General features: G+C 50.2%; 1 long non-coding RNA gene across 1 annotated transcript; it reads right to left on the bottom strand.

Moving 5' to 3' along the window:
* Positions 1 to 34: 34 nt before the first annotated feature.
* Positions 35 to 25,622, bottom strand: LOC123579167. The gene is made up of 2 exons (XR_006702663.1): positions 24,888 to 25,622; positions 35 to 1,353 (listed from the first exon to the last, which is right to left on the bottom strand). It is a non-coding gene; the product is annotated as an uncharacterized LOC123579167 (long non-coding RNA).
* Between the last annotated feature and the right edge of the window lie 587 nt (positions 25,623 to 26,209).

Raw genomic sequence — 26,209 nt, 5'->3', positions numbered from 1 at the left:
ACCAATCAAAGTCACATACATATATACACATACATCTACTCCGAACAACTTTATTAGATCATTAGCTGAGCTGATGGAAAGTTGACGCTCTTTGATTTTGTTCTTCATGTGTTGTAGATTTCAAATAAATTAAGTTAGTCCCAAGAAAACAAAGTATGAATTTTGCAATTTTCTGAGAATTATTGGAACCAGGTCTTCAACACGAGATACGAGTCTATAAATATTCTCAATGCTTAAAGCGGTAATTACATTTCGGTGCTGATTCGCACGTAAATGTTTTCGCCTTTCCGCCACATGCATGTTGGAGTGTACATATTTTTCTTTTTTCTCTTTTTTCTTTCTTTTCTTTCTTTTCTTTCTTTCTTTTTTTTTTTTTTTTATAAGAAAAGCACATAAAATACAAATCTTTCTACTTCAAAGTGGCAGCAGAGGAGTTAGAGTTCTAAATATTCTCTGATTTGGAATGGTGTTCCACTAGCATGAAACCAACGTTTCATCAAAGTGGCTTGCTTCAATCAGGGTTGTACCGGTGAGATATAAATTATAAATCATATCTTCTGTTTTACATGAGAAATGGGAGCTCTGAGGTGGATCGTGCTCGAACAGATGGACTCGAGGTGGTTTCATGTCTTCTGCTGCTTATGTTTTGCTTCTAATGTCATTTTCAAAGATTCCATCATTAACTTCAGAGGCACTCAGGCAAGGTTCTTTCAACAACTAAATATGGGTTTTGGCAAGGGTTCCAGCAGCCAAACAAGGCAGGGTGGCCCGGGGTAGCACAAACGGGCCAGAGGGGTGGGCACGGGGAAGGGGACTGAGCAAGGGACAGAGAAGGGACATCCCCCTACTGCCTTCCCAGTGCCGTTCCCTTAGAGAGGGAGTGTCAGGAAGGAGTATCGGACGGACTCTTGGGTCCAGTTTCGTCTGCGACTCATTGTTAGCTGTGGGCTTCAGCTTCCCGGCTATTCAGTTTCTAGAATACAAGGAGCTTGGACCAGATGCCGCTGTACGGATCGCTCAGCCGTGGTTCCGCTGTACGATTTGTTAATCGTTGAAATTCTGTTCAGTAAGAAGTTTCTGAGAGCTGCGGTAACAAATAGCCATGGGCCGTGTGGCTTTAGCTCACCGTTCTGGAGGCTAGAAGTCCAAAGTCAAGGTGCTCGCCCTGAAGGATTTAGGAGGGAGTCCTTGCCTGCTTCATCTGACTTCTGGTGGTCCCAGATGTTCCCTGGCTCGTGGTTGCATCAGGCCAATCTCTGCCTCTGGATGGATTTCCTTTCTCTGTGTGTTTCTCTGTGTGCTCTTCTCTCCTTATCAGGACAGCAGCCATGGGATTCAGGGTGCATCCTTAGCCTGTTTCCAAATAAGACAACATTTCTGAGGTTGTGGGTGGACACGAACGGGGGGCAGGGGAGATACTATCCAGCACATAACACCCCTGAATGCCTCTGCTGTCCTGGCTTTCTTGTCTCCTCCCTTGGACTCCATGAAGTTCCCCTGAACCCAGCAAGTGGGTTCATTCATGGCACAGCAGGAGACCTAGGGACCCTGCTCCCGGGCTCTGGGCAGGACTGGAGGATCCCAAGGGCTCTGGCTGCTCCAGCACGCTGACCCAGTCAAGCAGCAAGGACGGCATAACGAGAGAGCAGGGATGAGTCTGGTGAGGACCGAAGAGACGTCAGATGTAGACAGAGGGAAGAGGATGGATGGGGGGCGGGGGGGCGGTGGATATCCTGGAAAGACTGGGCCCCAGTGTCATGGTGTGTACGTGTGTGTACATGAGCGTGTGTGCACGTGTAGCCAGTGGGGGCGTGTGCTGAGAGTAGCCTCTGCTTGGCCAAACTGGATGCCTTTGCTATGTGTCTGGGCAAAGAGTGCTTTCCTGCACCTAAACATTTGCCCATGCTGTTTCTCTGCCTGGAATGTTCTTCTACTTTCTCTTAAGCTATATTCTTTATCCTTCAAGGCTCTCTGGGATTTTGCTCATGCCTGTTGTGCCAAGACTGTATTCCCCATCCTTCCTCTGTTCTGCACTGCAAGAGAGGGAGAGTGGGAGAGACAGAGAGAGAGAGAAAGAGAGAGAGAGAGTCAGAGAGCCAGAGACCTGCAGGCTACATGTCCCCAGGTCCTGAATCAGCTGGCCTCCAGCTGGAGTCAACCAGCGGGAAGGACTGCAGAGGCCTGGAGGGGGTGAGGGGGGGGGGTAGGCAGAAGCCTTCATATTTCTCCCTTTCCTCCCCTGCTGCTGCTGGAACTTCACAATCCCATATTTGGCTTATTTCTATCATTGGTAACCAATTCCCTCCAATAAATTCCTTCTGTTTTAAGTACTCAGGCTGTTTGACTGAAATACCGTTCCTGTAGCCCCAAAACACGCTGCATAGCCATTTCTTTATTTACCTCTCTGCCTCCCCAACGGGATGGTGAACTGGTAGAGGGTAGGACCCGTGTGATGTTATTTTTCGAAACTTCCCCCGTCAGAGCCTTCCTCTCCCACCCAACCTTGTCCTGTTTTTTGGTGCATAGGGAGGTCACAGTAAATGTCTGTTGATTGAATGAATAAGCGAGAGGAAAAAAATAAGCTTTCCAGGAGCTTGTCATTGGCAAGCAGACATTGTCTTCCATTTCCTTGACACAACTTACAAGAGTCTGTTCTTTGCCTACAGAGCACTCATCATAATGTAGGATCGTGTCGCTCTTTGACGCGTATTTGATTGTCTGTCTCTTCATCTTCCAGGAACAAAGCTTGGAGTAATTTTGTTTAGTTTGCTACATCGTCCCAGCACGGTGCCTAGCAGAGAGCAAGTACTCTGTGAACTCTTTGTTAAATGAACGACGGGTGGCCCGGGGAGGCCTTCCAAATTTCTAATTGCTTTGAACTTAAAAGAGAAAACTTAGTTCCACCTACTTTGGAATACAAGGGAAAATGTGTTAGAAAATAAAACTGAAAGACAAAGAAAGTGTTGGCATTACCAAATAATATTTCCTTTTGCTCTCACAGACTACTAGAGGCCCGATCCACTTTGATGTTAAAGATACCTGTTAAACAGGGAAGGATAAAGATTATGTTTCCTGGGGCACCTGGGTGGCTCAGCCGGTAAAGCGACCGCCTCTTGATTTCAGCTCAGGTCTCGATCTCGAGGTTCACGACTTCAAGCCCCGTGTCGAGCTCTGCACTGACCGTGTGGAGCCTGCTTGGGATTCTCTCTCTCTCTCTCTCTCTCTCTCTCTCTCTCTCCCTCTCCCTCTGCCCCTCCCCGACTCATGCTCGCTCTCTCCCTCTCGAAATAAATACACTTTAAAAGAAGACTGCTTCCAAGCTTCAGAAACATAGACCAGGTTTCTCTTTTCCATCCTTCCACAGCTCCCTGGATGGCTCTCTGCCAGAGCCAGCGCTGATCAGACTCCAGGGTTTTGTGGATTTACACACCTGGATCTCTCACTAGCTGTAACCTCCCAGAGGACAGGAGCTGTGTTGGGGTGGTCATTGGTGCTGACCACAAACATTCCAATTCTTTCCTCCTCTCGGCACATAGTAGGATTGCATTCCCTGGCTCCCCTTGAAGTCAGGCAGGGGCAATCACATCCTCATAGAAGCGATGTATGTCAGCTCCAGGAGGAAGCTTAAAGAGCGCGTAGCGTGATTTACTAGGCCCCTTTCCCACTGCAGGGGAAATGCCAAAGCACCTGCCCGGCCGGGGTCTCAGCGACTCGGAGGAGCAGCGCCCCCTGCTGGCCGGTGACGGCCACGCAGCACGAATGAGCGGTCAAGCCACTCTTGGAAGTTTCTGAAACTGTGAGCTTGCTTGTTTTTGCAGCAAGACGGAGCCTCTCTAGACTGGTAGTCAAGTCTCGTTCACTTTTTTAGCTCCCAGATCCAGTATGGTACCTGACTTCTATCCTGTGGGCTCTTAGGAATTTTTTGCCGAATTCACAAATGAACAAAGACACTCAGCCTGACTCAGCACCAGAGCTGGCCTGCAGACTTTGTGGGTAGTTTCTAGAGTCAGAGGAGACAAACCCTCTCATTTCTAGGCCAGGAAACCAATTCGGGTGCAGACGCGCGACTGCCTCAAAGTCATTTGGTGAATCGGAGTCAAAATCAAGACTAGCATCCAGTTCTCCGGGTCTGCAAAATTCCAGGAGGGGCCTTTGCCCAAATCACACGGGCTTTTTAAAAACCTGGTTTCGAACCGACTAGCAAAAAGCTCTTCATGTTGATTGTGGGTGGGTTTTTTTTGTTTTGTTTTGTTTTGTTTTGTTTTGTTTTGCTTCAAATCAAAACCAATGAAATACGAGAGTCAGAAACACCAGGCTGAAAGGCGCCTTCTCGAGACCCCTCAAGACTCTCCTTGGTCTGACATGCGTACATAACGCAGACCTGAGCTCTGGGCCCACATGCCGAGTGGACGTCTTGTAGCCCTGCATGTCAGTTGCACACAATCAATATGGTGGGTGTTTGTGCAAGCACCTCTGAACGCCAGAAGTCCGGGAAGCAGGTGGCTAATTTTGCAGTGGGGGAGGAGGCAAGCAAGCCCTACCAGGTATCTGTTACTCGGAGACAGATGAAAGAGGTCTCAGCAGGCCCTTTTCAAAGCTGAAAACAGTCTGCCCAGGCCGCTCACGTGGACGGCCAGCCAGCTGGGCGACAGGAATTTCTTCCACTGCGGTTGACCAGACCAGGAAAACTTCTCTGGGCTGCTTGTTGTTAATAGGTTGTTAATGATTGATGCGGGGGCCTTTTAAGTCGCCAAATGAAAGGCAGAAACAGGGCCTGGCTTGGGAGCTGATGACTACACCAGCCCTTGCTCGGCGCGAAAGGCGGAATTTTAAAACATTTATGTCGGCTGAGCTTGCGCTGGGCTACACACCAGCTCGTTGAAGGAATGAAGCGATCTTGTCTTGTGTCCGCCTTCCTTTGTTCTTTCACTCAGACATTAAAAATACAGCAGGCTAAAAGGAGAAAATAAATTTCAAAGATCCCGCTGGATGGCAGGCTCAAAGAGGAGGCGAGATGTGGAGTGAGTTTGCTAAACAGATGAAGCAAGTAGGTAGGAGATGAGGGGTGGATTCTTTGGACACAGAGACTTAACTCTCTCTTGGGCTCCTCGCAGCCTCCTTGGGGGATTTCTTGTACATGAGCCGGGTGCACCTGCTGTCCCGACCCAGTGGTTTTTACAGAGGATCTAGAATAGTCCAGTGAAATAGCCGTTCTCTGTGCTCTCGGCTCAGCTAAGCTGAGAGTTGCCCAAAGTAGTGCAGCTCGTGTGCTTAAAAACAATAACCTTGCCTGTTGACGTATAACACACGTACAGAAGAGCATCTTCCGTAACTCATGAACGCGCATCTTTCTGTGTGTTGTATATGCGTTCACCGATGGAACACACCCGTCAGCCCCCACTTGTGTCAGTGAGCAGAACGCTAGTTTGGACACATTGTCCCCAAAGGACCAGATGATTTCTTTGGAACCCTTCCCATGGCCGATCGGATTCTCTCCTGGATAACTGCTAACGAGTGGGGTGACCGTATAACTTACGCCAACTGGGACCCCTCTGGGAATGAAAACGTGTAACGGGCATAAGTGGGAATCGTCCCAGGAAACCAGGATGGACGACCTCCCTGCCGATAACGACAGGAAACACGTATGAAGCACGGTGCTCTTGATTCCCTGTTTGCCACTGCCTCACCCCCTTCACCCTGTGCCCTTCTCTCCCTGCCCTGTGCTCCGGAGAGTGGACTTCTGTGCACCACATCTCTGTGTTTCATTGCCCTCTGGCTTCTGCCAGTGGGAAGTCTAGCAGGAGACTGGAGGGCGGGAGGAGAGGGACGTCAGAGTATTTCTTTCCTGCTACCTCCTTACACTGCCGTGGCATCTCTGGGAGTGCCTTGCTCCTTCTAGCTCTCAGCTCCCGCCAGGCTGTTCTCCCTCCAAACCCCAGCCCTCTCTGGCCTCTGGTTCCTCTTCAGCACTGGGGGATGGAATCAGTTTTTCTCCATCGCTAGTCTCCAGGGGCCTCCACATCCCTCCGTGGTTCCCACAGCCCCGCCCACACCTCTGTGAGTCGCTCCTGCATTGCAGCCTTTTCATTAGAACCCTCTGGTTGAGGGGCGCCTGGGTGGCTCAGTCGGTCGAGCGTCCGACTTCGGCTCAGGTCACGATCTCACTGTCCGTGAGTTCGAGCCCCGCGTCGAGCTCTGTGCTGACAGCTCGGAGCCTGGAGCCTGTTTCGGATTCTGCGTCTCCCTCTTTCTCTCTCCTCCCCCGCTCATGCTCTGTCTCTCTCTTCTCAAAAATAAATTCAACCCTCTGGTTGAATTCCTTCCTGCCAGGATCCTGACTGCTACAATTGCTTGTGAGGAGCTGGCATTTTGTGCCCGTCGTCTCGCGGAGTCCCGACCGCGGTCCGGGAGGTAGTGACTGCTGTCATCTGAGATGACACACACCGAAGACAGAGAAGTCAAATCGTTAGCCGAGACGCACAGGTAGAGATCGGGTCTCACGCGCACGACGGCAGTCTGGAGACTCGTGTGCTCCTGCCGCAGTGATACCGGTGACTCAGACCGATGGCTCGGGGGGTCTCAGACCACATCCAGGAGGAGCCAGGTGGCTCCAGCTGTTCAGCGCAAACCCTGCAGGTCAGAGAAGAGGCTCAGATGCGTGTAAGACTCAGGCTGGCTTTCTGCGGATGAAGCACCAACCGAGCCCGTTTTTCTCTTTTTGAGCCGTTGCTTTAATACCGAGGACCAGTAAGTTGCCCGGAACGGCAGCATCAGAATAGCTTGTTAAAAACGCCAAACCCGGGGCCTCACCCCACACCTACAGAATCAGATTACCTGCAGTGTTCCACCAGCAATCGATTTGAACAGGCCCCCCAGGGGACGCTGATGCCCTGGCCCTTGGGCTCCTGCGGCTTTTGCCTGGCACTGTCTGACCTCGGGACCTCCCAAATTCTTTCTTCGTCTAATGGGATTGAGAACAGGTGAGAAGATGACATGAAAAGCCCAGGTCCCCTGTCTCCCTGCTTCCCCTGGGGGCCCCTCTCTATTTGCACAGCTGTTAAAATCCGCGAAGCAGTTGTTCATGAATATTTCAGGGCCTCTGACAAATCCTGAGCCTGATTAGCAAGGCACAGAGGCAGGAACCCAGAACCGCCTGACCTTACAGCCTGTTGCTAAGAGAAGCGGTTATTTATTCGTTGAATCCTAGTGGGACCCCCCTGAATCTGGAAGGAGAAGGCCTTAGTAAACATGGAACCCATGTCTGATGGGGGTAGTGGTTCTGACTGAACTTCGCCACGCTGAGAAATTTCTACGTGAAAAGTGACGGGGGATAGTCCCAATACTGTGGTTTAAGTGGGGTGCTCTCACTTGGTGATAAGTAACAGAAACTAGGGGAGCCTGGGTGGCTCAGTCGGTTAAGCATCCGACTTTGGCTCAGGTCATGATCTCACGTTTTGTGGGTTCAAGCCCCGCGTCGGGCTCTGTGCTGACAGCTCAGAGCCTGGAGCCTGCTTCGGATTCTGTGTCTCCTCCTCTCTCTGCCCCTCCCATGCTCATGCTCTCTCTCTCTCTCTCTCTCTCTCTCTCTCTCTCTCAGAAATAAATAAACATTAAAAAAAATAAGTAACAGAAACTAACTACATCAAGGGAGAAATAAAAGAAGTTTATTAGAAAGTGTGTCAATCAGGGTTCAATCCAAGGAACAGAACCAGGAGAAGGCAGATAGTAAGAGTTTTATTTCCAGGAATCGGCTTACAGCGGGCTGGCTAGGCAAGTCCTACCTCCGTAGGGTAGGATGTTGGGAAGATAGGCTGGAACACTAAGGCATGGATTGTAGCTGCTATCCACGGGCAGAATTTCTCCTCTTCCGGAAAGTCTCCATACTGTTCATAAGGGCTTTCACCTGGTTGGATCACGCCCACCCACATGATCTGGAATCAACTCACTTCCTTAAAGTCAACTGATCAGCGACTTTAATCACATCTACAGAATACTTCACTGTAACCTCTAGAGTTGATTAAATAACTGGGGACTATAGCCTAGCCACGTTGACACATACAGCTGACCATCACGGAAGGGCATGGAGTAGCTCCAAGAATAAAGGAAAAGCCACGCTGAAAGGACCAGGGACTGTTCTGGAAGTCCTAGTGGTGAGAACACCTGGGATGCTTCTGCCGGGAGCCATACTAGGGACAACAGTTCCAACCAGTGTTGACCTCCTGTCGTTGCTGCTCAAAGTGACGATTCCTGAGTTTATACGATGCCTTCACACACACACACACACACACACACACACACACACACACACACACGCCTCTCTCTCACAGTGAGAACACGGGTCCCACCGATATTGATACATCACTCAATACGCACATACTAGTTAGTTTCAGAACTACTGCAAGGTACCCCCACGAACAGAAAACACTCGAAACAAAGTGAAAGATGTCTTCACTCTTTCTCAGTTCCTAGACTATGTCCTCCTATAGATGTGGACATTCGGAATATATTCAAAAGTTGCTAGAATTACTTTCCGTGTGGGTATGTGGTTATAGTATCGCTATGATACACAGTTCAGGGCACCCATTTCTGTCTGAGTTCAAAGTTAGGATTTGCTTTCCAGACCCTTTTACATTTATTTTGTTCTTTTAAAATATTCACAAGTTTCAAGTGTCGGAGCCCTTTTATGAAGAGGACATGTAAAGGGAAGTTTCCCTGCCACCCCCCGCCTCCCTTCCTCCTTTCCCAGCCCAAGCCCATAGGAAACCATCTTCGGTCATTTCTGGTTTATCTTTCCCGAGTTTCTTTTTAGAAAAATACGCAAACACTGTATATGTTCCTATTTTCTCCTGGTTTGTACACAAAAGCATATTATCCATACTTAAACATCTTTAAAAACTGTGGTTAAAAAAAATACATTACATGAAGTTACCACTTAACCATTTTAAGTTCACAGGTCCATCCTGTCAGGCGTGCTCGCTCCGTGGTGCGACAGAGCCCTGGAACCTTCCCTCCTGCCAAACTAAAACTCTATCCCTGTTAAACAGTAACTCCACTCCTCACTTCCTTTAGCCCCCAGCAACCACGATCCTTGCTGTTTCTATGAATTCTACTACTTTAGGAAGTGGGATCACACAGCATTTCTGATTTATGCCTGGCTTACCTCACTTAGCATAATCTCCTCGATGTTCCATATCCATGCGTTTGTACCTGCATTTGTGACTTTTAAGATTTTCTGGAAGTCACCCCGTGTTCGGTTTTGTGACTGCATAATACTCTGTTGTATGGATTTGCAATTTTTTTTTTTTTCAGCCAGTCTTCTGTGAATGGGCATTTAGGTGGTTTTCGATATTTGACTGTAACAAAAAAAATGTCACAGCGAATAACGTCTTCCGCATGCGATTTATATTGGCAGAAGTGTATTTTCTGGGTAAATTCCGGGATGTGGGGTGGCTGTGGCAGAGGGTGGAGGCACCCTTGCTTTTGTTGGATGTTGCCAAGTCCCCTCCGAAGGAGGCTTGCCTTACAGCACTTCCTCCAGCAATCCGTGAGACTCCCCGTTTCCCTGCAGCGTCTCCAGCAAAGTGTGTTGATACGTTTTTGGATTTTTGCCCATGCGTTGGGCGAGAGACAGCATCTCAGGTCAGGTTCTAATTGGCATTTCTATTATGACAAGGTCGAGTGAGCATCTTTCCACGTGTGCCAAGACCATTCGTACGCCTTCCGTTGTGAGTCACGACATAGATTTGCCCGGTTTTGGATTTTCCTCTTCTCCCTCAACTTTTAGAGCGGAGACGGCTCTCTTGGCGACCGTACTTGCTACAAATAGATAATAATGTAAAGAAGGGACACGTTTATTGTTGTTATTTCTTTTTTTTCTGTCCAGCATTCAGGTCTTCCCTCCTGAAAGCACCACGATCTCCTTTTTAGGGAAATGTCCCACTGCGTGGAGGCGGAATGGGCCGCGTCTGCCTTCCCACACCCTGGCCCGGCTCCCTGGACCCTGACACTTGGGCAAGTGCCTGCAATTCCAGGGGGTCATTTGTCACAAGTGGCAATGGTGGGGAGCTCTTCCATCAACGCTGCTATAATTTGCAGCCCAGCCCTCCTGAGATTGCTGCATTCCTGTTGGTTCCCGGCCCCCTATTCCTGGCTCTGGCCGGGTCTTCTCCAACCTTCCAGGTAACCACCTGCTTCTGCCCACGCTCTCCAGAGTCAGTTTCTGTTGCTTACTCTCAATAATCCAGAATCATTCTTTCATTTGACGATAATTATTGAACTCCTACGAATGTATTATGTTAGGCATGAGCAGTACGGCTGCGAACAAAACAGAAAACGTCCTGCCTTCTTGGAGCTTACATTCTGATGGGGGAGACAGGCCATGCAGGAGAGAAATACGAAAGACAGACGGAACACGGGGAGGTGGTAAGTGTGCCGGAGAAAAACGAAGCAGGGCAAAGGGAAATGGGGGTGGGTTGGCAGGATTTTTTTTTTTTTATGTTTATTTATTTTGAGAGAGACAGAGTGCAAGCAGGGGAGGGGCAGAGAGAGAAAGAGACACAGAATCCGAAGCAGGCTCCAAGCTCCCAGCTGTCAGCACAGAGCCCGACACGGGGCTCGAACTCACGGACTGCGAGACGGTGACCTGAGCCGAAGTCGGACGCTTAACGGACTGAGCCACCCAGGCACCCCAGGTTGGCAGCAATTTGAACTGAGGTCGTTGGGGGAGGTTGCAGAAGTTGGCAGCTGACTGAACACTTGCCGAGCTGAGAATACAAACCACCCAAAACGACTGGGAAGAAAAACTTCCAGGCATAAGAGACAAAAGACCCATTGGTGCGGAGGCAAATGAGCATGATATTTGAGGACACCGTGCCTAGAGATGGGTGAGCGTGGGGGAGACCAGGAGGTGAGGTCCCGGAAGAAGGGTGGTGGGCGGGGCCAGTGGTGCAGGGTCATTTACATCATTGTAAAGACTTGGGATTTTGCTGGGAGGAAGACGTGAGCCAGGGAGGGTCCTGAGCAGAGGAGTGGCAAGATCAGACGTCTCTAACGGGATTCCTCTGGCTCCTAAGCGTAGAATAGACTATAGGAAGCAAGACGGGGCGGGGCGGGGTGGGGGGTGGGTGGAGAAACAAGGTAGGTAGGCAGGGATACCAGTGAGAAGACAGGAACTATGCACTTTAGAGCAGGGTGGCCATAGAAGGTGGACATCATGAAAAGGCGGTTTAAGTGTCTCCCTGTACTGACATTATCTCATATGCTCTCTGTGTTATGTGTGTCCACTTGGGGAATCGCCGTACTACAAAATGTAGATTTACATTTCCCACCACGGACCAGAAATCTTACTGAGTTGGAAGGAGAAGAGAGCCCCATGGGTGGTTGGCCTTCAGGGTCTCAACTGTCCTCATAGTAACAGGCAGAGCGGAACTATTATTAAAATGGTACAGAGGAAGAAACGGAGTCTTTGGGCTCTAGTGGAGGGAATCAGACCAAAAAAAAAAAAAAAAAAAAAAAGAAAGGAACTAAATTAAAAACTGGTCAGCTTTCCTAAAAGCCACGAGAAAGGATAAAATGAAGCTGGGCTAGGAATTGGGAGAGAGAGAAAACCTGAGGTTTGTATTGGAAAGAAAGAGAAGGAGTCAGCCAAGAAAGGAATGGAGAGAAGAGGGGGTCCTAGCAGGTGGTGGGAACAGCGTGTACAAAGGCCCTGGGGCAGGAATGTGTGGCTATGCCAGAGAAACCAAAGGAATGGGGCTTGGATTTTTACTCTAAGGGACAACCTCTGTTCATCTCCAATTTCACATGCACATACATGTGCTGCATTAGCTCTAGTTCAGCTGTTTTGTTTTTGGGGGGTAGAACGTGGAGCCATTTCTTAATTGCTCTATATTTAGCTTTGTTTAAAAATCTATAATTTAAAACCCACCGAGGGCTGGGCTGGTAATTCAGCGTCCATGGTCCATTTCCTCTCTGGCCTTGGCTGCTGTGCCAGCCCACCAAGGTGACAGCATGCGCCAGTCACGATGGAAGTGTTTGTGAGCAGAACATCTGCTCCCCCAGAGCTGGCCTGGCTCTACTTGCCAAACCCCAGAGCTAATCCCAGGGCCCCTTGTTTTAGTTTCCTACAAAGGGGGGTGGCAAACGGGGACAGCGGAACGGCTGGGGCTTAGTGGAGGGAGGTGGCGAACAGCATCACGGGCCCTGGGTCATTTCAAGTCTAGGCTGTGCTATTTAGCAATCACATCACTTCCTCTCTCAGGGCCTCAGTTTGCTCGCCTGTCAAATGGACTGGATGGAATAAGAGGCTCTTACTTACTGGAAGCATTCTTATTTACTGTTAGTGGGAGTGTCATTTGGCGTTCCTTTCTCGTAGGGTCATTTGACAATAGCACAATTTTTTTTTAATTTTTTAATGTTTATTTCTTTGGGGGGGAGGGGCAGAGAGAGAGGGAGACACAGAATCCAAAGCGGGCTCCAGCCTCCGAGCTGTCAGCACAGAGCCCGACGCAGGGCTCGAACTCACAAACCGTGAGATCATGACCTGAGCTGATGTCATACGCTCAACCAACTGAGCCATCCAGTTGCCCCGACAATACCAGTTTTAAAGGCACATCCTGTGATGCAGGAGTCCTAGCTCTAAGGGGCTCCGTGGGAGGCCGGGTGGCTCAGTCGGTTAAGCATCTGACTCTTGGTTTTGGGCTCTGGTCCTGATCTCACAGTCCGTGGGATCGAGCCCCGCATCGGGCTCTGCTCTGACAGTGCAGAGCCTGCTTGGGATTCTCTCTCCCTCCCTCTCTGCACCTCCCCGGCTCGCCCTCTATCACTCTCCCTCGAAATAAATAAATACACATTTAAAAAAAAATAAGAGTCTTTCTTCCAGATGTGTTCACACTCGTATGGTTAAGGAGGCACGAAGACGTTCACATTAGCACTATTTGTGATAACATAGATGAGAAGCAACCTAAATGTCCACCAGTAGGCAACTGGTTATATAAATTATGGCGCGTCCTACAAAGGAGTAGTGTGCAGCCTTTGAAAAGAAGAAGACAGATCTATATGCAGACGATAAGAAGACAGATCTATATGCCTAAAATATAGCTGCATAAAATGGCAAATGCCGTGTACGTTGAGTTTTTAAAAAAGGTGATGACGTCATATGCTTGCATCCGTGTGTGGCTTCTTTAGACACAAGAAATCTAGTAACAGTGGTTGTCCTGGGAACAAGGACAAGATGGGGTGGAAGGGAGGCTTCCTTTCCACAGTACGATCTGAAACGTTCGCCACAGGCACGATTAAATCGATACATTAAATTTTAGAATGTTTGAAATGCCCACAGAACCAGATAGGCGGCCTCACTGGCCGAAACGGGCTGAGTGTAACACAGCAGGCAGCCGTGGGGGACGCTGGTGATCTGGAGCGCTCAGCTTCACCCAGAGGGACAGCTGTCACTCAGCCCTCGCAACACGGCCACGGCTCGTGTGGTCAGACCCGACTTCTCAAGAGACACCGAAATTCACATTTTAACGTGAACTCTTCTGATGCTTACGCGTTCGCACCTGATTTACGCCGTTACAAAACCAGATGGCGTTTGCCCCTGTTTGCATCCAGCGTATGACCGCTGTACTCGGTGACCTCCAAACGTCCTTTCAATTTCACCCATCCTCCGCCTGGGACGCTTACAGCCACGGCACACGTATTTGCTTGCACACAACGGGTCTTCTTTAGGTTGGTGCGGGGGATTCTTCGGTGGGTGGCCCGGCCAGTAGGACACAGTGACATCTCCACGCCAGCGGCCATAGGAAGTGGGAAAAGCATTGGGCTTTGGTAAGCACAGGAAGCCTGGCCTGTGGCAGTCCGCCTTGGTGTCCTCATCTCAGAAATGGGGACCGTCGCCATCCTGCCCTGCCAGGAAAAGCTGAATGTAAGTGCCCTCTGACCTCGGCAGGACACGGGCATCGCGTTGCTTCAAGGACACAAACCTGGACAGCCAGCCCCAGGCCTCCTGGTAAACGTCCTCCCTACCCTGGGCTCACGGGGCCCTGGAGAGTTTGCTGCCCTACGGAGGAAGTTCAGAGAATCCGACGTCATGCACATCCAGACCCCAGAAGCACCCCCGCAAACTCACAGACCCCCAGCGGATAGTGAGACACCCACCCCTGTGTTCTAGCACGCATCCTCCGAACGTTCTAGAACGGAAAGACTACTTCATTAAGAACGGCGTGTGAGCCCAGCAAGAGGTGATTTTCCACCGCCTGTGGAATGACTTGACACGGAAAACAAAAGTGTTTAAGTCAGAGCTGAAAGGACAACTTGCACAGCAGGACAAAAATTTCTCAACCGATCCCTGCTTTTGCCACCCGTATCAACATGCTTTTGTTGTCTACGTTCATTATGTTTTTAAGTTTATCTATTTTGAGAGAGAGAGAGAGAGAGCGAGCGAGCACGAGAGGGGCAAATAGAATCCCAAACAGGCTCTGCACTCCCAGGGCGGAGCCCGATGTAGGGCTCGAACCCACAAACCCTGAGATCATGACCTGAGCTGAAATCAAGAGTCGGACGCCCAACCGACTGAGCCACCCAGGTGCCCCTATTGTCTACATTTAGACAACAGAGAAAATGAGAGCCTCCTTCAGTGTGGCTGAGGTTCCGAGCTCCACGAGAAAGACGTGAGAAGTGCACGGGCCATAAATAATGTATTAAAAAGCAATTATTTATTTCCTTCCCTCTAGTGGCTAGTAGCTGCCTGTTTCCCCTTGAATGAATCTGTTTCCTGGACCGCCGCCCTCAAAAAACCGTAATAACAAGACAGCCGGCCTTTCCGCACAAGACGACTGATTACGGAGGCCACTTGGCCAGGTTCGCAGAGGCTGCAAACCGCGAGGAAGGATAATGCCCGTCAGCGCGGAGCAGGGAGGTGATTATCCATTCACACGAGACTCCCCCGAACAATCCGGGAAGAGCAGCCTCAAAGACATACTTGAGAGGTGATGCGAAGGCGGAAACGATCAGCCTCGTCTCCCCAGTTACGGGACCGGTGCAAGTGGGAAGAGAGAGGGAGCTCTTTGTGTATAACACCGGCAGGCAAATCAACACCTGAGCCTGTGAGCGCCCCCCCCCCAACCCCCACCCCGCGCTGCCGGATTGAGATGTGCGGGGAAGTGACGCCACATTTCACATCGCTAATGAACGCACAGCCTGGCAACTGAGAGCCTCTCATCCCGTCCGCCCGTCTCTCCTCGCCTCCTGTCCAGCCAGCCTCCGGAGGATGAGATGTTTGTTTGGGAACAGAGAGAGACAGCTTCAGGATCCGGACCATCAGTACCCGGATCCTTTCCACTGAGAGAAACCCCTGGCATGCAAGGCCGCGGCCCACATGTCCCTTCCTATATCTGCAGCGACGCCACTCCAGCCAGACGGCCTTCCCACTTAACCATTTCTGGGGTGTTCCTTGAACCACTTTGCCAATGCCCTTGCCCTGGGATTCTCCGGCCTCGTCCCTCCTCTCTTATCTTGCTCGTGGTCTGCCACGGCTCTGGGAAGCCTGCCCTCTCCTCCTTATGGTGGGGTCTCCTGCCCGGTACTATGGTTCGCTTGCACGTCTGAACCGCCCCCTGTCCCCACCAATACTTCACAGAGCAAATCCATACATGCCAACATCCCATTTTCCCCACAGTTTTTGTTCGGCGATTACGCTTGGCCCCGAAGAAACGGGTTGAGCGAGGCAATGCTTCCTGGTCTCGCTTTCCTGGTCGTAATGAAGCGGACGACCTTGTCCGGCTCACAAAGTTCTTGGTGGGAAGCGGGGGGGGGGGGGGGGGGGGGGGGGGGGGGGCGGACCATGAACTGAAGAACTGCAAGCCATGCTTTAAACTTGCAAAAGAAGTTGATCATTGCAAGGATTTACAGGTTTTGAGTTTCCCTCCATCACATCTTGCCCTTCAAACGCTCCCACGAACAGGGTGTGGGAGAAAAGGATGTTCCCAGTTTTTATAGATGGGGAAACAGGAGCCTGTAAAGGCGAGTGACTGACTTAGGGAAGAAACAGAAATAGAAAGAGAGCCCCGAGAGGGTCTTTAACATCCCAACCTCTTGCTTTTTCATTAGATTACAGGGCCTCATTAACAGCCCTTCTGTTCTCATTCTCAGAGAAATGGTCATTTTAATAACTCACATCCAGAAAGCTTTTAGTGAGTAGCTACTTTGCACCAGGAGGAGACTCAAAGGCCTGGGCTGGCTCAGGGAACCTTAGTCAATGAGTTCCAGCCCAGGAAATGAAGCCTCTGACAGGCACCCCGGGTGGCTCAGTCGGTTAAGCATCCGACTTCGGCTCAGGTCGTGATCTTGCGGTTCGTGAGTTCGAGCCCCCGTTTGGAGCCTGCTTCCGATTCTGCGTCTCGGTCCCTTGTGCTCTGTCTCTCTCTCTCAAAAAAAAATTTGAAAAAAAGAGTACCTCTGAAGTCTTAATCCTCGTAAAGTGCACAGAACAAAGCCAAGCATCTGTAGACTATTGTCGATTTGCCCAACAAATATTTGGTGTCTTCAGTGTCCTAAGCATTGTTTTAGGCGCCACGCATTCAGCACTGACCAAAACAAAGCCCTTGCCCTCAAGGGGCGTGTTGGCCCATAGAGAGGCAGGGAATAAACACACAAATGAACAATCTCAAGTCATTTGGTTAGCTTTTCTTAACTGCCATTTCATAGATTATGACATTTTTCATTTGATTTTATTGGCAGAGAATGTGAACACTTATTGGGTCATTGATTTTAAATTTCTACATGACTTGGCTTCTAAAGATCCCAATTTGACTGTCAATGTCTCATTGCCGATCGCTCACTGGTAAGCCAATTCAACTGTAGCCTAGAACTAAAACCCATTTAGGTTTCAGACCCTAAACGGTATAAACGCAGGGTTTGCTTAAATTAGGGCTTGCACACTCAAGTGTTTGCTGAGGTCAGGTGAGTCCCATAAAAAGGGGCAGCTGACGGGAGGTCACTGTCACAACGGGGAAATGCGCGGGTGTTGGGGGGGGCACCGAATTTTCCGGTCTTTTTCAAGACTACGGCAATTCAGAATTAAAAAAAAAAATTTTTTTTAATGTTTATTCAGTTTTGAGACAGAGACAGAGTGCAAGCAGGGGAGGAGCAGAGAGCGAGGGAGACCCAGAATCCGAAGCAGGCTCCGGGCTCCGAGCTGTCAGCGCAGAGCCCGATGCGGGGCTCGAACTCACAAACTGTGACATCATGACCTGAGCCGAAGTTGGACGCTTAACCGACTGAGCCACCCAGGCGCCCCTTTGGAATTTTTTTTAAAAATAAAATGTCTTGATTTTTGTTGAGTGGAGACAGATTCACCTTGAAGATGAAACCATCGAACTGGACCAAGTGTGGGGAAAAACTAAAATCTTCTGCAGGCCTGAGCTTCAGCCTGAGCTTTTGCAAAGATCCTTTGTTTATAACATTGTGCGTTATTTTCAACTTTGTCCGAAACTGCCCTGCCTTTGAAAGACACCGCGGTTTTGTTCCTTTTGTCTGTCTCTTTTGCCGCCATCGTCCGTGACAGCGGTCGCTATAAGCAGATTTTGAGGGCCAGACCATGGCACGTTCTTGGGCATTGAATCCTTTCCACGGTAGCCCATTTTTTGGTGGAGTCCATCCGAGCATGGGGGAGAGAACCCGTTCCTACTCTCCCGACTTGAGTACTCACTGCCTCTTTGTACTTTCCTTCTTTCTGGTGATGTTTGTTTTCCTTGCATATGAATGTGTCCCGCAGCAGAAGGCTGGAATCCAAAAGGGAGCAAGTGTGGGGCCTGAGTCTGTCTGGCACAATACAGATGAAACCGGAACCCTCGGGCCTCCCCTGCTTGCCACAGACATCCAGGAGACTTTGGCTCTGTGTTTCCCTGAAGACAACAGGATCAGAGTAACGGGTCGCCCGGTCCCAGAGTACAGCCGGCCGCGGGGCTGAGCGGGGCTCAATTCTGCACCAATGGTGAGTGACTGGTGGAGAATTTGGGGCCAGCCCGACATGCGAGTGTGAGTGAGCCTTTATTCCTGGGTTCTCAGAGCCAACCAAGGCAGCTTCGAATCATAACAAGCTTTTCAGGGCTTTGGACTCCGGCCTTCACCAAATGCAATTCAGAAGGGATGAGTTTAAGGTTTCGGTGCCTGTGTTTCAAAGAAGCCGTTCAAGTAAATGCACAAATCTGGCACCTCCCGAGGTAGGGGTTCTGAAAGCTGAGGGTGTGGGGGCCTGAGGACACAGGTTTCTGCCCCCACCCTTGGCACCCTCCACATTTAGCTTCGGAAGGTCTAGGATAGGGCCCAAGAAACTTGCTTTTCTGGCAAGTTCCGAGGTGATGCCGATGCTGCTGATCCAGGGACCACACTTTGAGGAGCACTGTTCTAAGAAAGTGGCAAACGGTTTTCGAAAAAGTCAGGAATGCACGCTCTTGAAACACGTGTTGCTCTGAATGACGTTTCGAGGCTTCCAGTCTAGTGGAAATCAAATCAGGAAATCTGGATGTCAGCCCTGACCTTGCGTTACCAGCTCTGTGGCCTTGGGCAAGACCCTTGCCTTCTCTGAACCTCAGCTCCCCAAGCCCCGCCCCCTGAACCGGAAGCTGAGATTAAGAACTCTGCAGCCCTACTTTTCAAACAGGGGTGTGGGGAGACACCCGTGCTCAAGACCCTCCGTGAGGGACATGAGGGACTGTTATTGGGACCTTGGGGCTTTGAATTGGGGGTTCTGTTTGTGTCTTTCACTGTGGGGAGTCCTCTGCCCAGAGACTTTTTTTTTTTTAATGTTTATTTATTTGTGAGAGAGAGACAGAGTGTGAGCGGGGGAGGGGCAGAGAGAGGGAGACACGGAATCCGAAGCAGGCTCCGGGCTCTGAGCCATCAGCACAGAGCCCGCGACGCAGGGCTTGAGCTCACAAACCTCCAGATCATGACCTGAGCCGAAGTCGGAAGCTCACTTGACTGAGCCACCCAAGCACCCCTGCCCAGAGACTTTAAAGGTGGAAGTCCCTCAGAATTTGAGATCAATAGGTTCATTTTCATGAAGAATTAATCCTTACTCAGAAACAAACAAACAAACAAAAAAACATTGTGACTTTCTCAGTCTCCAAGAACCTCTCCCAGCCTGAGAAAGAGGTTCGCTTCCGAAGTAGGCAAAGGTCTCAAAATAATGGCAACGTGTACGAGCGGATGGGGCTCCTCTTCGTGTGGAGGGTTGGTTTCAAATATTGCGTTAAAAACAAAGATTGTCGACTTGAAAAATAATTCCGCATCAAGGAAGAGCTTAATTAGGCCAAGACAATAAGCAGATGTTAGAATCATGGAGAACACCACGGGGTCTCTGCGAAATGGCTAGGGCTTGGCTCACCGAGCACGTCTTGGGCTGTCTTGTGTCTTCTCCGGCACAGTGGACAGAAACTCTTCCGTAATGAGCTCTTGATTTCTGTCTTGATTATAAATAGACATTTCTTCTCCCTATTGGCCCAGCGCACATCCATGCTGGGCAAACTAGATTTTTCTCTTCCATTTCCAGGATCCTTTGCAATATCAAGCCCGAAGGCTGGGCTGAGTCGGCAGCTGGGTGTCTGGCAGGCTGATGGGGGCTGCACAGGGTCACAGCAGAAATGAAGGTGGCAATGAGAGTTATGAGACAAGTTCAATGTCTCACTTCCCGCTCCTAAGCACCAAGTCCCAGGATCGTCTGAAGCCGGGTTGTGGCTTAACAGGCCGATTGATTTCAGGTGTGCTGTGTGCCCAGTATGGGCCAGGTCTGAAACAAGTCTGTAGCCAGATTAATTATAAGTTGACTCTCACCCCTCAATTTTCAGCTGCGGAGCGGGCAATTTAATCACAGCAAAGCGGGGGCGCCTGGGTGGCGCAGTCGGTTAAGCGTCCGACTTCAGCCAGGTCACGATCTCGCGCTCCGTGAGTTCGAGCCCCGCGTCAGGCTCTGGGCTGATGGCTCAGAGCCTGGAGCCTGTTTCCGATTCTGTGTCTCCCTCTCTCTCTGCCCCTCCCCCGTTCATGCTCTGTCTCTCTCTGTCCCAAAAATAAATAAACGTTGAAAAAAAAAAAAAAAAGAATAATCACAGCAAAGGGGAAGAGAATATGAAATGACCTCCTGCCACCAACGGCTGCACATCTATAGTGTCAGCTGTTCCTTTAATCGAAGGTTAGTAGTGTGACGGTGTGTGTTTGGAGTGAGCCTGAGACTTTCCAAAGGGTTGGGATAGAAGACCGGGTGTGACGAACTAACCGCCTTGGAATCCTGAAATTGTGCCGCGTTCCAGTCAGAAGAACGTTTACACACCACGGCGTCTAGCCTCCTTACTTTACGGATGGCGAAACTGAGGCCCAACGCTGGGGGAAGGACACGTCCAAATTCACTTGGGTTTTAGTGAAAGAATCATAGACCTGAAAGTCAAAGCTGGAAGGGCTTCAGGGTCATCCAGGCAACCTCCCCATTCAGCGGGTAGCCAGCAGGTGGCAGAATCCCTCTCTACGGCTGGAATCCTTCCTGCAAGAGGGCACTCACTGTTTTCAGGAGTATATCGTTCCTTTCTCCGATAGCTAGAAGCATTGGAAAATCACTGCTTTATTTCTGTCTTCCTGTGGTTTCCTAGTTCTAGCCTAGGGGACACCTGAATAAATCTCAATCTTTCCTTTAATTGCCATTCCTGTGGCTATTTGAGGCCATCTATCATATTTTCTATAAATCTCTTTCCTTACAGAGGACAAGCGTCCCTTATGCCTCCTGAGATTCACTGTCCCTTTCTCTCAGCACCCAATCACTCTGCTCACGTTTATCTGCGTCCCTCTTGAAAGTACGAAGCTTCAAACTGAATACAACCTTCCTGTGGTCTAATGAACACGACTACGTTCTTTGTTCTAAAGTCTTCATGTCTATTAAATCATCCTAAGATCACACTGACTGCTCTCAGAAGAAATCATTTGGGATCCTTTGGTTGGAAGTGATGTGAATTCAATTCTAAGCAGCTTAAATGAAAGTGGGAATTTAATGGCTCACGCAACCACAGAATCAGAGTCGAACTTCAGGTATGGATGGATCCAGGGGCTCAGGCAACATTCGCCTGAGGTAGGTATCTCTGTAGCCATGGCTCAACTTTTCCGATTGTTGGCTCCCTTTCCAGGCAAGATAAATGCCAACCACGCTGTCCTAGTCCCTTGAGGCTGTTATAATCATATGCCACAGACTGAGTAGTTTTGTAAATAACAGCAATTCATTTCTCGCGGCTCTGGAGGTGGGAAAACCGACATCAGAGGGCCACCGTGGTAGGGCGAGTGCCGTTCCCGGACTGCGGACCTCTCGTCGTGGTTAAATGGGCTAGGAACTCTCAGGGGCCTCTTTTATAGGAAACTGATCCTATCCACGAGGCCTCCACCGGAATGGTTTAAGCATCTCCCAAAGGCCCCACCTCTAATAACACCATCTGCAAAGATTAGGATTCTAAGGTATGAATTTTAGGAGAACGCATTCAGACCACAGCACATGCCAAACTTAAACCTTCAAAGTTCCCAATACATGGGAACAAAAGAGAGGGGGCCTCTGAATTGCTTTGCTGGGGCTGTCATCGCAGGGACCACACTCTGAGCGGCTTAAACGACAGAAATCGATTATCTCGTGGTGCCGGAGACTAGAGGTTTGAGACCACAGTGTTGCCAGGCAGGACTGGCTCTGTAGAAAAGTTTTTCCACTACCCTTCTAGGTTCTTTTGGCTGGTCTAGTAATGAAATGGACAGAAGACCGATGAACAGGAAAAGAACTAATTTCGTTACCTGCTTACGGGAGCCCCATGAGAATAGGAGACCCCCAGGCTTAATGGAAGCTTATATATATTCCCATCCTCAGCTAAGGAGAAGGGGGGAGTGGTCTGGGGTTCAAAGAGGAGGAAGACAGTCCACGGGAAGAAAGGAAGGGCCAACGTTCCGTAAACAAAGGTCCGCCATGCCACGCACACGGAGAGGAATTTGGTCTCCGGGGCCGGACGGGCTTCCCCGCCTCTCCCCCTACTTAGCCCGTATTCTTTGTGGCTATTTCTGGTGATATTCCCTTTCTGGACCAGGCCCTTTATGTGAAATATTTTAGGCAGTTGAGGGGGAGGTAAAAGCTCTTGCCTGGTCTCTTGGGCCTCGATCGACTTCAGCCCCCAGTCATCTGCATGCCACAGTGGCTTCTCTGGGGGAGCCTCAATCCGACCCCTTTCAGCTCCTTAGGAGGCCCATGAGGAAGAATCCGTCCCATGCTCTCTTCTAGCGGCTGGTGATTTGCTGGCCGCCTCTGGGGGTTCTAGAAGCACTATCCCTCTGGTGTTCTCCCTATGTGCTCATGCGTCTGTGTCCCAATTTCCTCTTTTTTTTTTTTAATTTTTTTTTTCAACGTTTATTTATTTTTGGGACAGAGAGAGACAGAGCATGAACGGGGGAGGGGCAGAGAGAGAAGGAGACACAGAATCGGAAACAGGCTCCAGGCTCTGAGCCATCAGCCCAGAGCCCGACGCGGGGCTCGAACTCACGGACCGCGAGATCGTGACCTGGCTGAAGTCGGACGCTTAACCGACTGTGCCACCCAGGCGCCCCCCAATTTCCTCTTTATATAAAGATGCCAGGCACTCCGGTAGGACCTCCTCTCAACCACTCGCATCTGCAACAGCCCTAGGCCCAGAGAAGGGCACGTTCTGAGGAGCACGGGGAGCTAGGACTTCAACACACATATTTGGGGGTGGGGAGCGGGGGGGAGGGGGGACACGGTTCTGCCCACAGCAGCCTCGACTCAGGACAGTATTGCCAAAGACGCTCAAGGCTGCATCTCCCGGATTTCTACGGAATCACACCCCCATCCCTGAAGCGATTAACCACCGTGGTGCCAGAACCAGTGGTGAAGCCAACACGACCCGAACCACCGGGAAAGGGGGAGGGGAGACACTCGAGGGAGATAAAGGCGCCCTTAGAAGCACGAATGGGGACCAGGCAAAAGCCAAACCAGCAGACGTTCACCCCACAGGGATGATGGAGCAAGCCAGGACCCATGGCCCGGGGGCTGGGCCACAGCTGAGGCTCCAGAAATAGGCAACTTCAAGGACGGGCTTGCCTTTATCCCCTTAAAAAGAAATCGCCTGTGCGTGTGTCACGAGTCAGAAAGGGAAGCCGAGCCGCCAGGCTGTTTTCGGTTCCTACAGAGCATCGTAGAGACTGCTGCGGCCCTTGGTAGCTGTGTGTTTTGCATCCGTTTTCTTTTCATATTGGAAGATTAAAACAATAGCTCCTGGTTATCATCCGGCGCATTATTGATTAAAATCCTTGCCCGAAGACTTTCCATCTCACTTTTCAGCATGGCGCGATTTACTTTTCTTTTTACTCCCTGTAACATATGATTAATGCTGATCTCCCGAGTCCCGGTGAGATGAAGCCGGGTGTCAGGCACGATTTGTCAGCTTGGAAGTATAGATTATTTTATGTTTCTCGAACTTTGTGGCCAAGGGAACACAGCTCTTGATTGTTAAATCCATCCACACTTTCCCCTGGGCTATGAAATGCCAGAAACATTAAATAGCCCACTTAATACATAACCTCATTCTGTACGCTTGACTATTTTGTTTTTAATTTTTCTTCCCTTTCCCGGCTGCTCACACGAAATGGGATCAAAGAAAAAAAATTATCCTCGCTGGATTTTGTTAAAATATTAATAGGTTAGGGTTGACTGGCTAAATTGAATATCTTTGCTGATCTCACTTGCATGTTTAACTTGTGCTTAGGAAAATATGTTTCCTAGGTGATAACCTTTTATGTACCAGCCTGACTTCATTGAAATGCATAGAGATAAAAATATGTCACGCTCAGCGGCTATGCTATTCTTGTGTGGCACTGTGATTATTCAGATGGTAATTGACCCCCACCTGTAGACAGCTCTTACTCTGTAGTCAATCATTTCATTTGATATTAAAATATGTCCAAGTCCAATTATATAATTTACATTACAAATCATGCTGAATGCCAGGGGTCTCTGAACCGCTGACAAATGCAAAGGAAGCAAAGGAATCGGGGGTGGGGGGGAGAGAACCCTGGTCAATAAATGAAGTGAATTCCACCGGGCGGAGGGTTCAACTTCCCTTATTTGTGTCCACAAGAGCTTTTGTGCATGTGTCATTGAAAGAGTAGCTATGGCCTTCTCGCTGCACCATAAATGGCAGCGTGTGAGACGCCTTTCTGAGGACCGTCTCCCCCCTTTCCTGGCAAAGAATCGCTTCTCCCATTAGGTGAAGAAGTGAGGGCTTGTCCAGGCCTGGAGGGAGAGCAGATCTATTCAAAGGAAGAAGGCGTCAGGTCTGGGAGGTTAAGGTGGCTCCTTGCGGCCGAACCCAACACAGGCACGGAGGGTAGACTAGTAAATTAGGCTTGCGTGTTTCCAAACCCCAGATCTTGGCCATCACACTCGGCACTTGCATGGCTATTATTGGGAGTCACAATATTATTACTTACCTGGTATTTAATATGTGCCCGGCACCGGGTTGAATATTTCAGATGCGTTGTCTGGGTGGCCCTCACGACACAGCCACGTGAAGTAGTAGGTCTGCTGTTGGTACCCTTTTCCAACGAGGAGAACGGGCACAGCGGTTCCAGGGCTCGCCCGGGGCCATTGGGTTAGAAGGCGGCCCAGCAGGCGGTGGCAGAGCTGGGGTCAGTGACCACCCTGCTCTTCTGGATCAGGCATCAGATGCCTATGGTGACCACGCAGGACTGGGAAGGTGCACAGGACAGGGTCTTAACAGGACTCAGTGGGGCTTCTGGGAGAGCAGGAGGGTCTGGGTGGGAGTGGGGATCCTCGGTGAGGGGGATCCAGGTAGGGAACTCACCAACCACGGAGTTTCCGATGGATGTGGGCTATCCACTCGATGTGACACGTTGGAAGGGCCAACGCCTGTCCCGCCCCAAGGCCTTCAAAAGCTCTTCTAGGCCGGGCGGGGGGGGGGGGGGGGGGGGGGGGGAAGGCATGACGATTTCTCCTGCGGATACGCAATACTTCCGGCATGGGGGCCACGCAAAGCCAGACTTCCTTGCTCCTTCTTCTGCCACATTCCAAAGTTGCTGGGCTCAGCCGTTGCCGGGGCCACTGGCTTCCAGAAGCGAGTGCCGGACTGGTCCAGGCGCATGAAAGAAAAAGCTCTACTCCCCACAAAGTGATTTGGGGCGCCTAGAGCTGGGTTGTGTTTCTGATGCGGACACCTGATCCTTGAAATGTGCTGGGAGTCCTGCCCTGCTGGCTACGAACCACGGGTTTGCTGCCAGTGCGTCTCCCACAGGGGCGAGCTTTGGAGCGACATCCCCTGGCAGTCCTGGGGAAGAGTACCTGGGGCAGATGCCCATCAGCCGACAGTCCAGCTCGTGATGTTTATATCCCGTCCTCCTCCACTCCTAATCACTTAGAATAATTGTGAAAAGCACTGAGTCCGCAGACACACCCCTGGGTTCAAATTCCTGCTCTGCTGTCTGCTGGCTGTGAGATCCAGGATAAGTTACCCTCTGTTTGCCTCGGTTTCCTCATTTGTAAGCAAAGTGAACAGCAGTGCCTGCCTTATACAGTTGTAAGAATGGAGAGTTAGGGGCACCTGGGTGGCTCAGCCGGTTAAACAGCTGACTTTTGATTTCGGCTTCGGCCTTAATCTCACAGTTCGTGGGTTCGGGCCCCGTGTCGGGCTCTGCACTGATGGCACGGAGCCTGCTTGGAATTCTCTCTTTCTGTCTCTGTCTCTGCCTCGCTCTCAAAACGAATAAATAAGCTTAAAGAAAAAGAACTAAGAGTTAAAATGCAATTGGAACAATGCCTGATAAATAGGAAGAGTGCACGTGAAGCGTTAAATAAATTTGCCTTTTTTCTTAAATAAAGATTGTTTTTCTGGGGCGCCTGGGTGGCTCAGTCGGTTGAGCGTGCGACTTCGGCTCAGGTCATGATCTCACGGTCTGTGAGTTCGAGCCCCGCGTCGGGCTCTGTGCTGACAGCTCAGAGCCTGGAGCCTGCTTCGGGTTCTGTCTTCTCCTCCTCTCTCTGCCCCTCCCTGCTCGTGCTCTGTCTCTGTCTCTCAGTAATAAAATAAACGTTAAAAAAAAAAAAAATAAGGGGCGCCTGGGTGGCGCAGTCGGTTGAGCGTCCGACTTCAGCCAGGTCACGATCTCGCGG

Source organism: Leopardus geoffroyi, chromosome E2, assembly GCF_018350155.1.
Source record: "Leopardus geoffroyi isolate Oge1 chromosome E2, O.geoffroyi_Oge1_pat1.0, whole genome shotgun sequence".
NCBI lineage: Eukaryota > Metazoa > Chordata > Mammalia > Carnivora > Felidae > Leopardus > Leopardus geoffroyi.
This window is presented reverse-complemented; position numbering and strand designations above follow the sequence as displayed.